Here is a 13662-nt window from a genome sequence, read left to right as displayed (position 1 = left end):
CCAAAGATCATAGCATCAGGTCCCATCACTTCATGGCAAATAGATGGGGCAAGAATGGAAACAGTGACAGACTTTATTTTCTTGAGCTCCAAAATCACTGCAGATAGTGACTGCAGCCATGAAATTAAAAGATGCTTTCTCCTTAGAAGAAAAACTATGACAAACCTAGACAGCATATTAAAAAGCAAAGACATCACTTTGTTAACAAAGGCCCGTATAGTCAAAGCTATGGTTTTTCCAGTAGTCATGTATGGATGTGAGAGTTGGATCATAAAGAAGGCTGAGCACTGAAGAATTGATGTTTTTGCAATGTGCTGTTGGAGAAGACTCTTAAGAGTCCCCTGGACTGCAAGGAGATCAAACCTGTCAACCCTAAAGGGAATCAGTCCTGAATATTCATTGGAAGGACTGATCCTGAAGCTGAAGCTACAATAATTTGGCCACCTGATGCGAAGAGCTAACTCATTAGAAAAGCCCCTGATGCTGGGAAAGATTGAGGGCAGGAGGAGAAGGGGACAACGGAGGGTGAGATTGTTGGATGGCATCACCGACTCAATGGACATGAGTTTGAGCAAGCTCCAGGAATTGGTGCAGGACAGGGAAGCCTGGTGTGCTGCAGTTCATGGGGTTGCAAAGGATCGGACACAACTGAGCGACTGAACAGCAACCTCCCTAATAGGTCAGATGTGACCTTATTTGGAGGTAGGGCCTTTGTCGATGATCCAGTTAAGATGAGGGTGGGCCCTGATCCAATACAACAGTGTCCTTATTAGAAGAGACTAGGTCATGGGGACAACCACGTGTGCACACAGGGAAAGACGGCTGTGTACACACCAAGGAGAGTGACCTCAGGAGACAGAGGCCCTGCAGACACTTCGATGTCAGACTTCCAGCCTCCAGAATTGAGAGAGATTCTCAATGTAGGTTGTTTAAGTCGCTCAGTCTGTAGTGCTTTGTGACCACAGCCAAAGAGGCTGATCCAAGGAGATGCATTGCAGCCATCTATGGAAAATGCCCCCCACCAGAGCGGGTGTGATAGCCTTGAGTATTAAAAGAGAAAGGGGGCAGAAGCCGGAAAAACCAACATATACGAGATATACAAGGCATGGCTCTGCCCAGGGAGCTCAGGGTCTGGGGGCAGGGCGGGGAAGGGGATGCACTTTGGCTGGTGGGGAAGTAGTGACAAAAACAGTGACGTCACCAGGTTCGACCCCTGATTGGTTCACCTTGCACATTTGTCCAGCAAGATGCATTTGCTGTCATGTGCTTCCTCTATACCTTCTCATTCAAGTTTCCCAAAACAAGTTATCTCGGCAAATTTCTAAAGAGAGTCCAAGTCCGGAAAATGGGCCCGGCAGTACATGTTCTCCCAGAACCGCCCTCATCATCAAGATTCCAGGCTCCATGCATCTGTCGCCACTTCCCTGGAGGCGGTGCTGTCCTGCCCACCCTCAAGCCTCGGGAGCCCGCACACTCACAGCCCCATCACAACCAGAGGCCACCTCGGTGAGCACTCCCCACAACACGAGGGCTGCTCCAAGTGATTGTCTGCCCAAGGTGATCGTTCTGGCCACCTGAAGAGGGAAGAGCTCCTACTGCAAATGGGATGTGGCACTCAGCCAGGTGCCCAGGTGATGTGCACGTGAAGGCAGCCCACGGGACCGGGAGAACAGAATGCTTGGCCAGATCTGGGGATGGGTGGTGGGGGCGGGCAGGTCTGGCAGTGCCACAAAGTCCAGACCTAGGAAACACCCCCAGAAGGTCCCACAGGATGGCACTGAGAAGCGCTGCTCCACCCTCTTCTCAACCCAGCACAGTACCGGCATGCACTCCCCAGCACCTCCCACAAGAGCCTCTCAGGTTCTTCGGGAGTCTGGGACTCCCTGCAGTAAGAGATGGTGCATCTGTCTAAGTTGCTACTGCAAATTGCAAGGCGAGTACATGATTACTTCCCTCCTCAAATTATGGGTAATTACACCTGGACTAAGTGTAATAATTGCAGACAAAGCGCTGTTGATGCAACTGTCAGGTACAATGTTTACTCAGCAAACCCGGCCCTGCCTTGGAGAATGAACAGGCATATTGGAGCAGCAGAAGAGAAGAATAAAATTGCATCTGAAATATTTCTGTTCTCCACCTCTGCCTAAGAGAGAACAGGCTGTGACATCCCTCTGTTGGGCAGGGCTGGCTTGCTCTGCCTGGTGACTGCTTCCTGACGAGTGAGTGGGCGGGTGGGTGGGCCATGAGATGGGCTCCCCTTGCACCCCAGGTTCCCTCTACCCCAGCAGAACTGGAAGCTGCAGAACCACCAGGAGAGGGCTGACTGGGTCCCAAGCTGGCAACACTTTCAACTCCTCAGATTTTGCAGGGCCATCTCAGGCTCAGGGCACATCCTCTGTCCCTGCTAACCCCACCTCCACCCCCACACGGGTCTCACTCCTTCAGTTCTGCACAGAGCAAGGACTCCAGGTTCAAGCTTGGATCAGCCAGACTGAAATCTAATCCTGGGTAGCCAGTTGGGCCTGGGCTCACATAGTCCACACCTCAGTGCCTCAGTTTTCTCTCTTGTGAACTGAGCACAACCTTCCTTGTGGGTTTATTATTATTGTTTATTTTTGTTTGCTCTGGGTCTTCGTTGGGGCAAGAGGGCTTTCCCTAGTTGCGGTGAGTGGGGGCTACTCTTTGTTGTAGCGCACAGGCTTCTCATTGCGGTGGCTTCTCTTATTGTGGAGCACGGGCTCTAAGCGCTCGGGCTTCAATATTGCAACATGCAGGCTGAGTAGTTGTGGCATGCGGGGTCCAGTAGTTGTGGCTCAAGGGCTCTAGAAGCAAGCGGAATCTTCCCAGACCAGGGATGGAACCCGTGCCCCCTGCATTGGCAGGCAGTTCTTATTCACTGTACCACCAGGGAAGTCCCCTCATGGAGTTTTATGAGGATTAAATAAACAGAGTTAGCACCGGTCCAGGCAGGGCAGGGAAACTCTTCTGTACGACGCTATGATGGCAGAGACATGACACCATGCTTTTGTCAAAACCTATAGAATGTACAGGGTTTCCCTGGTGGCTCAGTGGTAAAGAGTCCACCTGCCAATGCAAGAGACAAAGGTTCAATCCCTGGGTTGGGAAGATCCCCCAGAGAAGGAAATGCCAACCCACTCCAGTATTCTTGCCTGGAAAACTCCACGGACAGAGGAGCCTGGCAGGCTACAGGCCATGGGGTCGCAAAGAGTCAGACACAACCAAGCAACTAACATTTTCACTTCACTTTCATAGAACATACAGCACAAGGTGAACCCTAGTATGGACTACAGACTTTAGTTAATAATCGTGTATTTGTTCATTAGTTGTAACAGGTGTACCCACTAAAGTAAGATGTTAATAAGAAGACAAATTGTGGGGAAGGGCTATGTGGGAACTCTGTACTCTCCCCTCATCTTTCTGTAAACCTAAAGCTGCTCTAAGAAATAAGGTCTATTAACTTTTTATAATGAACCAAAAAATATCCATTTCCACTTTTTACTATTGTTCCTCTCATGCTGGCCTCCCGACTTTATGCCTAATGCCCCCTCTCCACCTGGCCCCTTTCAATGGAAAACTTGGTTTCATGGTCTGATCCAGCCTGATATAGTTTCTCCTCAAAGTGTGTGTGGCAGCAGCAGCCAGGTGTCTACCTAGATCCACTTTCCCCCTCCTAATAGAACCCCAGTTTGGTCTGGGGGGCAGTGGAACAGCTTTAGAAAACTACATTTCCCAGGTGCCCTTGCAGTGAGGCAAGGCCATGAGGCAGAGTTTGGGCCAATGAGCAGAGATCTCCTGGGTATTTCTGGGAAAGCTTTTCTTTCTGACTTGATGTGTCCATCCCCTTTTCCTTCTTCCTGTTTTGAATGTAGACATAATGCTTGGAGGTGCAGCAGCCATTTTGTAGCCATGAGGTGAAAAAAAACACAAAGACTAATTATGGTGGAGAAGGAAGTGAAGCTGAGTCCTCTGACATCCTCAAGCGGTTGTTCGAGCCCTACACTACTTTTATGTCCCTATTTGCTTAACCGAGTTTCTGTTAGGTGCGGCTGAACATAATCCCAATTGCTATGTGCTGCCTGTGAGACCAGCCCCCTCAGGTCTACACACCATGGCACACAGGCAAGTGGTCCTACACTCATATGTGAAACAGATCGCCAGTCCAGGTTTGATGCATGAGACAGGGTGCTCAGGGCTGGCACACTGGGATGACCCAGAGGGATGGGATGGGGAGGGAGGAGGGAGGGGGGTTCAGGATGGGGGACACATGTACACCCATGGCTGATCCATGTCAATTATAGCAAAACCACTACAATATTGTAAAGTAATCCCAGGCCTTTACCAGTGACCAGGTTAGCGCCAAGGAAACCTGATGACACAGGCTTCCAACCAAATAATGAGAAGTGCCAAGTAATCGGGACTCAACACAAGAGAAAGACAGGCTTTCTTTGGTGGGAGATCTCTCTAGAGCTGGGGCACAAGCAAGCATCGAGGTGGCCCTCGATGGGCCTCAGCCAGCATGAGAAGGGGGGAAGCTGCTCACTCCAGCTTGACCCAGAAACTCTCCTGCTCAGCCTGGGGGACAAATAGACCTGAGGAGCCAGGCCACCACTTCCAGGTCATCCGAGAAGGTGGCAGGCAGAGCTGAGGAGGGTCTTCCTCTGAGAGCAGCACAGATGCCGTCAGCCTGGGCACCACAGGACAGGTCCCTGTCTCGGGCAGCACAGTGAGGAGGGAGATGCTTCCGTGGGTGCCAAGGATGTGCCAGCAGACAGGCATCGGCCCCACTTCCTCTTAATTTGCATAATTCAAACAAAAGGAACTTTTGCGTTTTCTCTGAACATTTGTGCATCTCAGCCCGCCCCCTCCCCTGCTGCTGGGCCCAGAAGCCCAACAACATCACGGGTTCTCAGCACAGACTTCTCACTTTCCTTCTCAGATGAAACCTCTTATTTCAGAGCAGCTCACAGGTCAGGGAGGGGGAGGGCAGAGGCTGGCCCTGATCTTGAGGTTTTGAAGCCAGTTCTGCAAAAATGACTTCAAGAAACTGTGCCTGCCTTTGAACCAGTCGTGAGGTGAGGGCTCCCATATTCTTCCTGAAGCCGCCAGGGGATGGAGGAGGGGCCGTCCAAGGTTATTCGTCAGTGGCAGCAGGTTGCTGCTTCCTCCCCCCGGGAGGGCCCAGCCTCCCACCAGCTATGAGGAGAGACTGTCCACGGCATTTGCATGCTCCCGGGGGTGCAGATGTGGGTGGAAGCACCAGCCTCTGTAGGCCAGCAGGGCACAGAGCAGGGGCTCAAGGAGGCATAATTCTGCCTCCAGTTCCACCACTGGCTCACCATGAGGCCCTGGACAACAGGCTTCTCTTCCCTGAAGTTCAGGTTCTCATATTAAAATGGAGTAAGTGGGACTTCCCTAGCGGCCTGGTGGTTAAGACTATGCCTTTCAATGCAGAGGATATGGTTTCGATCCCTGGCCAGGGAGCTAAGACCTCACATGCCTCGTGGCCAAAAAAACAAAACATAAAACAGAAACGATATTGTAACAAATTCAATAAAGACTTTAAAAAAGGTCCACATCAATTAAAAAGGTTTAAAAAATAAGAAAAATATTTTTTAAATAAATAAACCCATATAGTATCATCAGCAGGGCTTATTCAGTCACTATAACTGGCAGTCACACCCAACTGAACATGGCTTAAATCAGAAAAGAGAATATATTGGTACATATGGCCAAATGGGGTATCATGAACTTCAGGCACATCTTGATCCAGGTGCCCCACCAATGTCATAGAGACCAAGTCTCTCCTGACTCTGATTCCACTGCACTGGCTCTGTGTCCCTCCTCTCCCCTCCTGGTGACCAGATGCCACCAGCAGTGTCCAAGCACTTGGGACAGAAGAAGCCTCTGATGGAGAGCTCTGATTGGTTCAGACTGGGTCACATGGCTTTCCCTAAACCAATTGTTCAGAGGAAGCTGAAGCTCTGATTGGCCAGGCTGGATCACATGCTCAACTGTGGGTTCAGGGATGATGTCACCTGAAACACCAAGCCGGAAGAGGGAGAGAAGGGGCCCTCACAGGAGATCCAGGGTGCTGTTAGCAGAAGGGGCAATGCTGGGCACTGGTCTCCTCATTGCTGACCCTTTCTGACTTGGTGGACACGATGCCCTCAGTCTTGAAGATCACAACTGGCAGCACTCCAAGGTATTATGGGCACAAATACCTGCCCAGGTGGGTGAGGCTGGCCCTGGCAGCCCCCTAGGCTGCCAGTCTCAGATGCCTGTGCAGTGACCACAGGGAAAGGGAAGGGCAGGCTCACAGACCATTCAAACCTTGACACCCAAAGCAGTTATGGCTGAAGAAGGAATTTGCAAATGAGTCTCCAGGGGTACAGAGAAAGTGTCCGGCAAGGCCTGAAATCCACCAGTAGGTATGCCTTGTTCAGCTGTGGGCAGCCAAGGCCTTGCCTGTAAAGAAGAGAATTTTCATTTTATTCACACCATCCCTAAAAAGGAAAAGAATGAAGCTCTCATGGACTCCTTTGATGAGGCCAGCATCTGTTCAGTAGGAAAGTGGACAAAGTGATACGCCTTCAAGTTAGGAATCCTTAACTCTGGACTGTGTGTAAAATTCCACACGAGATGTTCTCTGTCCCTGGACCCATTTGAATTTTCTCAGCTGGAACAGAAAACCAACTGAAAAGCCCCTGAAGAATGAGGGATTAATTATCTCTTATCCAAGCACTGTAAAAGCCGGCTGGTTGTGGGCGGGTCCATCTGTGTGGCTTAATGAAGATTTCTTGGGACTGCACAGCCTCCTCCAAGTTCCAGGCAGCCCATCCTCATGTGTCAGCATCTAAAATCCTCCAAGTGTGAGTCACCCAAACGTGTCTGACTCTTTGCAAACCCATGGACTGTAGCCCGTCAGGCTCCTCTGTCCATGGAATTCTCCCAGCAAGAATACTAGAGTGGGTTGCCATTGCCTTCTCCAGGGGATCTTTCCAAATCAGGGATCAAACCCAGGTCTCCTGCATTGCAGGCAGATTCTTTAACCTCTGAGCCACCAGGGAAGCTTCCAGGAGCCAGTCTTTTCCTTGTGTCCTTTTTAAGAGTGCAGTCGATTTCCCAGCAGCTCCTGGCAGACTCTCCCTGAGTCCCATTGGCACAGTGGGCTGTTGGGTCGCTTCCGGGCTCTCCAATCCCAGCGTGGCCAAATGAATTATATGACTAGCTGCATCCGCTGAAGACCAGGCTGGTGTGGCACCGCCTCCCCCAAGCGCATTGTTGCTGCCCGAAGCCTGAGCAAAACTAGGGCTTGCTTAGCCAGGGGGAAGGTTGCCTGGCAACCAACAGTGTCAGCCACCTTTTCACCAACTGCTGTTGGTTTGGTTGGACACTGCCTTCAAGGGGCAAGGCCAGGCCTGGGGCAGCATGGTGGCCCCACCAGGAGGGTGGGCGGCCACTCCCAATGAAGCCTTCCCGGGCACCCAGGGCCCAAGTCCATCCAGCTTGGTGCCATTACCACTCACTCTTTCTGTCCCAAAGAGCAGAACCTCCACAAGATCCTGAGATGGACCCCTGGGGATGGCTTCCATCTTCCCTGAATGCCAACATACCCGCCTCTGCAGTTAAGAAGAGCGAGGCCAGGCCCAGGGCCCCATCCAAACACAGAGGGCTGTCCTGATGGTTTACCCTGGTCTGCCCAGGAACAGGTTGAAGTGGAGCAAGAGGAGAGTTGCATTCAGTAAATACCTGCTGGACAGGTGCACACACACACACACACACACACACACACACATACAACACATACACACACGCACATATGATACCATGCAGGGCCCTGTGGGGCTCCTGGGCACAAGGCCTTTCTGTATCCCCCACGTTTTTAATTTAATTTACTTTATTTATTTGTTTTTGGCTGTGCTGGGTCTTTGTTGCTGCATGCTGGCTTTCTTTAGTTGCAGTAAGAAGGGGCTGCTCTCTAGTTGCAGTGAGCAGGCTTCTCATTGAGGTGGCTTCTCTTGTTGCAGAACTCAGGCTCTATGGCAAGCAGGCTTCAGTAGTTCCAGCTCCCGGGCTCTAGAGCATAGGCTTAATAGTTGTGGCACATGGGCTTAGTTGCCTGGCGGCATGTGGGAATCTTCCTGGACTAGGGATCAAACCCTCGTCTCCTTCATTGGCAGGCAAGATGCTTTACCTCTGAGCCAACAGGGAAGCCCTCTACCACTTCTTTGATTATAGGAAACAGCCTTCATTCACCCTCCATGACCTTCCTTGAGTTCCAATGTGCAGATTCAAGCAGTTGTTAATTGGGGTAGGGAGAGGATGCAAGACCCAGGGGAAACAGACTGTCAAGTATAGCCTTGGGTCAAGGTCCTATTTCCCCATCAACAGATCACACAACGGTATCTCTGAGCTATTTTGCAGATATTAAAACCCCCTCCAGGTGGGCGAATTAATGGTATGCTGCCCATAAGCATATAGACTCCACACCAGTTAAACCTGAAGGTTAGTGTTGTTGCCTCCTACCCTGCTTACCTCACCACCAACCCATCCGAAAATGTCCATGAGCCGGTCACACTCTCTTTTTCTACAAAACTTGTCACTATCGTCTCCAAGTGGGGACACGGGTTTTGAGGGCATTAGCCCACTGTGGCCCCCTTTGCCTGGCAAAGCAGTAAAGCTATTCTGTTCTACTTCACCCAAAACTCTGTCTCAGAGACTTGATTCGGCCCTAGTGTACAGAGAAGCTGCTGAGCTTTCAGAATCACATACACATGTGCATACACACACATGTAAACCTGTGCAGGTACCCACACACTCACACGTGCAGAAGCACATACACAGTACACATACCCCGCCCTCACCTTTGGATCCAGCCCCACAAAAGAAGCAGCTAATTTATGTTTCCAACTATAATTACATTTCTGAATGCATTAGCGTGACTCTTCCACAAACGCATGACTCACCATGTGGCAAACAGAGATGAAATTCGTGATTGCAGTTGAGCCAGTGCTGGGAATCTCAATTTTTATTTTACTTGAAATTCAACACCAAATAATAACAGCGCCACTTGGATGGAACACATTTCCACATTCAATTAAAAGAGAAGCGATCCTTCTTAGCGGAACCCCTGAGGCAGTAGGCGCGGAGGTTGCAAAACGGAGAGATGGTGAGGGAAGGGGCCCAGGTTCGCCTGTCAGGAAGAAATCTCTGAGGATGGGAGAGGGTGGGCATCGGGAGTGGAGCACAGGCGTGTGGCCGTGGTTGAGTGTTGGTTGGGACAGGTTTCTGGGGGCAACCATGTCCACCAGCACCTGGCTTTTCAATGCCTCCCACTGGCCCAAGAAACAAAAGGCAGGCCTCAGGATGCTGTCCCCCTGGAGGAAGCCAAGACCACAGGCTGTGGCTCCCTGAGAGTCAGCTCCTGGAGTCATGGTCACTGGTCCCTAGGGCTCACCTTCTGTAGGTGGTGGGGGAGGGCTCGCAGCCCACTGGGACCTGCCCTCCCACCATGCCCTCTTCTCCCCTCTCACTGGGTCGCCTCCAGTCCCCTCTAGCCTTATGGGGATGACAGGACCAGACTTGTCAAGGTGAGTCTTACTTAAAACCTTTCCCAGAGAGAGTAGACAGAACTGTGCAAGGGTGTGGGATTTCAGCCATGTCAGCACAAGGATGTGCCCACCTCCCACGTGGGGCTGGCCGGTGTTTCAGGGGGTCTTTTTGTGCCTGCTCCACCCTTGGGTTTGGCTGCTCAGCACTGACCTCTCCAGTTTTGGTGGTGTGGTTTAGTCGCTAAGTCATGTCCAACTCCTACGACCCCATAGACAGTAGCCTGCCAGGTTCCTCTGTCCATGGGATTATCCACACAAGAATACTGAAGTGGGTTGCCATTTCCTTCTCCAGGGGATCTTCCCGACCCAGGAATCAAGACTGGGTCTCCTACATTGCAGGCAGATTCTTTACGGACTGATCTATAAGAGAAGCTGTAACTGAACCCAACTTCCTTTCTACGCATCTGACCCTTCTCCATCTCTGCATACTCAGTTTTTCGTCAAAACCAGTCAAGTTGTTGCTAGAAAGATATTTTTTTAGATGTGATTAGCATTTTTTAAAATTGTGGTTAAAAAAGCACATAATGTAAAATTTACCATTTTAACCACTTTTATGTGTGCAGTTCAGAAGTATTAATTACATTCATAAGGTGCAGCTATTACCATCGTCATCTCCAGAAAGTTTTCATCTTCCAAACTGAACCTCTGTCCCCACTAAACATCAACTCCCCATCCCCCTCCTCCAGCCCTTGGAGCCCACCATTCTACTTTCTGTCTCCATGGATTTGTGCGCTTTAGGGACCCCAGATACATGGAGTCATGCAGGATTTGTCCTTTCGCAGCTGAATTATTTCCCTGAGCCTGTCCTCAAGGTTCATCTGTGTTGCAGAAAGTGTCAGAATTTCCTTCCTTTTCGAGGGTGAATAATATTCTCTTGTGTGTGTATACCACATTTGGCTTGTCCATTATCTGACCATGGACATTTGGGTTGCTCCTGTTGTTGTTATTCAGTTGCTCAGCATGTCCAACTCTTTGCAACCCGGTGGACTGCAGCACACCAGGCTTCCCTGTCCTTCACTATCTCCTGAGTTTGCTCAGATTCATGTCCATTGAGTCAGTGATGCCATCTAACCATCTCATCCTCAGCCACCCCCTTCTCCTTTTGCCAGTCTTTCCCAGCATCAAGGTCTTTTCCAATGAGTCCGTTGTTTGCATCAGGTGGCCAAAGCGTTGGAGCTTCAGCTTCTGCACCCATCCTTCCAATGAATATTCAGGGGTGATTTCCTTTAGGATTGACTGGCTTTATCTCCTTGTAGTCCAAGGGACTCTCAAGAATGTTCTCCAACACCACAGTTCAAAAGCATCAATTCTTTGACTCTCAGCCTTCTTTACGGTCCAGCTCTCACATCCAAACATGACTACTGGAAAGAGACCATAGCTTTGACTACACAGACCTTTATTGGCAAAGTGACGTCTTTGCTTTTTAATATGCTGTCTAGGTTTGTCATAGCTTTCCTTCTAAGGAAAGCTCCTATGTTTTAGCTATTGTGAACAAATGCGGCTGTGAATAATAGTGAACATGGTTGTGCAAATGTCTCTTCAACCCTCCTTTCAATTCTTTTGGATTTATACACACAAGTGGAACTACTGGATGACACGGGAGTTCTATTTCCCATTTTTTAAAGAACCACCATATTATTTCCCACAGAGGTTGTGCCGTTTTACCTCCCACCAACACTGCCCAAGGATTTCAGTTTCTCCACTTTCTCCCCACCATTCATTGTCTTTTTGAGAGTGGCAGTCTTAATGGGTATGAGGTGGCATCTCATTGTAGTTTTGATTTACCTTTCCCTAACGCTGGGCTGGAAGAAGCACAAGCTGGAATCAAGATTGCCAGGAGAAATATCAATAACCTCAGATATGCATATGACACCACCCTTATGGGAGAATGTGAAGAGGAACTAAAAAGCCTCTTGATGAAAGTGAAAGAAGAGAGTGAAAAAGTTGGCTTAAAGCTCAACATTCAGAAAACTAAGATCATGGCATCTGGTCCCATCACTTCATGGGAAATAGATGGGGAAACAGTGGAAACAGTGTCAGACTTTATTTCTTGGGACTGCAGATGGTGGCTGCAGCCATGAAATTAAAAGACGCTTACTCCTTGGAAGGAAAGTTATGACCAACCTAGATAGCATATTCAAAAGCAGAGACATTACTTTGCCAATGAAGGTTCATCTAGTCAAGGCTATGGTTTTTCCAGTAGTCATGTATGGATGTGAGAGTTGGACTGTGAAGAAGGCTGAGCACCGAAGAATTGATGCTTTTGAACTGCGGTGTTGGAGAAGACTCTTGAGAGTCCCTTGGACTGTAAGGAGATCCAACTAGTCCATTCTAAAGGAGATCAGTCCTGGGTGTTCTTTGGAAGGAATGATGCTAAAGCTGAAACTCCAGTACTTTGGCCACCTCATGTGAAGAGTTGACTCGTTGGAAAAGACTCTGATGCTGGGAGGGATTGGGGGCAGGAGGAGAAGGGGACGACAGAGGATGAGATGCCTGGATGGCATCACTGACTCAATGGACTTGAGTCTGAGTGAACTCCGGGAGTTGGTGATGGACAGGGAGGCCTGGTGTGCTGCGATTCATGGGGTCACAAAGAGTCAGACACGACTGAGCAACTGAACTGAACTGAACTGACCATTTGAATATCTTCTTTGGATAAATAGCTTTTCAAGCTCTTTGTCCATTTTTCAATCAGCTTGTCTGTAGTTTTCAGTTAAGTTTTAGAAGTTCTTGCTATATTCTGGACGCTAATCTATATAACTTACAAATATTTCTCCCATTTTGTGAGTTGTCTTTTCACCCTCTCGATAGTATCCTATCACTCTCAAAATGTACAAAAGGTTTTTTTTTTATAAAGTCCTACTTCTCTATCCTATAATCATATGGAATCTCAATGAACACTGACTAGCCAAAGTAAAACATCTTGAAAAAGAGGACCAAAGTTGGAGACTTGGAGTAAAGCAGATTACCCTCCATAAAGTCAGTTCACCTATGGCAAGACAGGAGCATCTCTCACTGTTGCTCATGAGTTGAAAGGGAGGAAGGAGAGGGAAGAGGAGAGAGATGCAAGGTGGAGGTGGGTGGACGGGGAGAGGATATGGAGAAGAAGGAGGAAAGATGGACACCAGCTGAGTTCACTACCTTGCCTGGCAAGAAAGAAGGAGCCAGTGAGGAAATCCTGAGTAGTCATTTGAAGGGAAAATTTGTGGATTTGGGGCTTTTGAAAGAGGGGTTCATATGAGGGACTGATGGCCAACACTACAGATGGATGGAGGAGGGAAGCTTTTATGTGATTGGACAAGACAAGCTCCCGCTCACTGGTCAGTCTTCTCAGGGTCTGGCATCCTGGGTCACTCTGCATTCACCATCAGTCCTCAGCTTCAGTGATTGAATCAATTGGCATGAAACTCAACCGTGGTGTCCAGCCTCCTGTGTGGCCCCAGAAAGTCCCACTCCTGCTGGTCGTGTCCTGGGAAACACCTCCCATGTTAAATCAGGTCGATGTGTGACACCAATAGCATCTGGGAGAAACAGTGGAGCATGACTTCCGAAAGCAGGTCATAAAAGATGTGGCAGCTTCCCCCACATTCCATATCCTGTGGGATTGCTCACTCTGGGTGGAAGGAAGTGGCCCCATGGAGCCCCGTGAGAGCATCATCTTGGAAGTGGATCAGCCTCAGTCATTCTTCAAAGGATGCAGTCCCTGCTATCAACTTGAGTGTAACCTCAGGAAAGACCCTGAGCTTGGACACCCTGCCAAGCCTCTCCTGAATTTCTGATGCAAAAAAAAAAATGTGCAGGATAGTAATTATGATTTAGGCTGCTAGTTTGGCGGGGGTGTGTATGCACTAAGTCGTTTCAGTCATGTCTGACTCTTTGCAACCCTATGCACTGTAGCCTGCCAGGCTTCTCTGTCCCTAGCATTCTCCAGGCAAGAGTACTGGAGTGGGTTGCCATGCCCTCCTCCAGGGGATCTTCCTGACCCAGGAATCGAACCTGTAGCAGGTGGATTCTTTACCACTAACACCAC

Source organism: Bos grunniens, chromosome 17, assembly GCF_055505025.1.
Source record: "Bos grunniens cultivar Pamir isolate PY7600 chromosome 17, Bosgru_T2T1.0, whole genome shotgun sequence".
Lineage (NCBI taxonomy): Eukaryota > Metazoa > Chordata > Mammalia > Artiodactyla > Bovidae > Bos > Bos grunniens.
The sequence above is the reverse complement of the archived record's forward strand: the minus strand, read 5'-3'. Positions refer to the sequence as shown.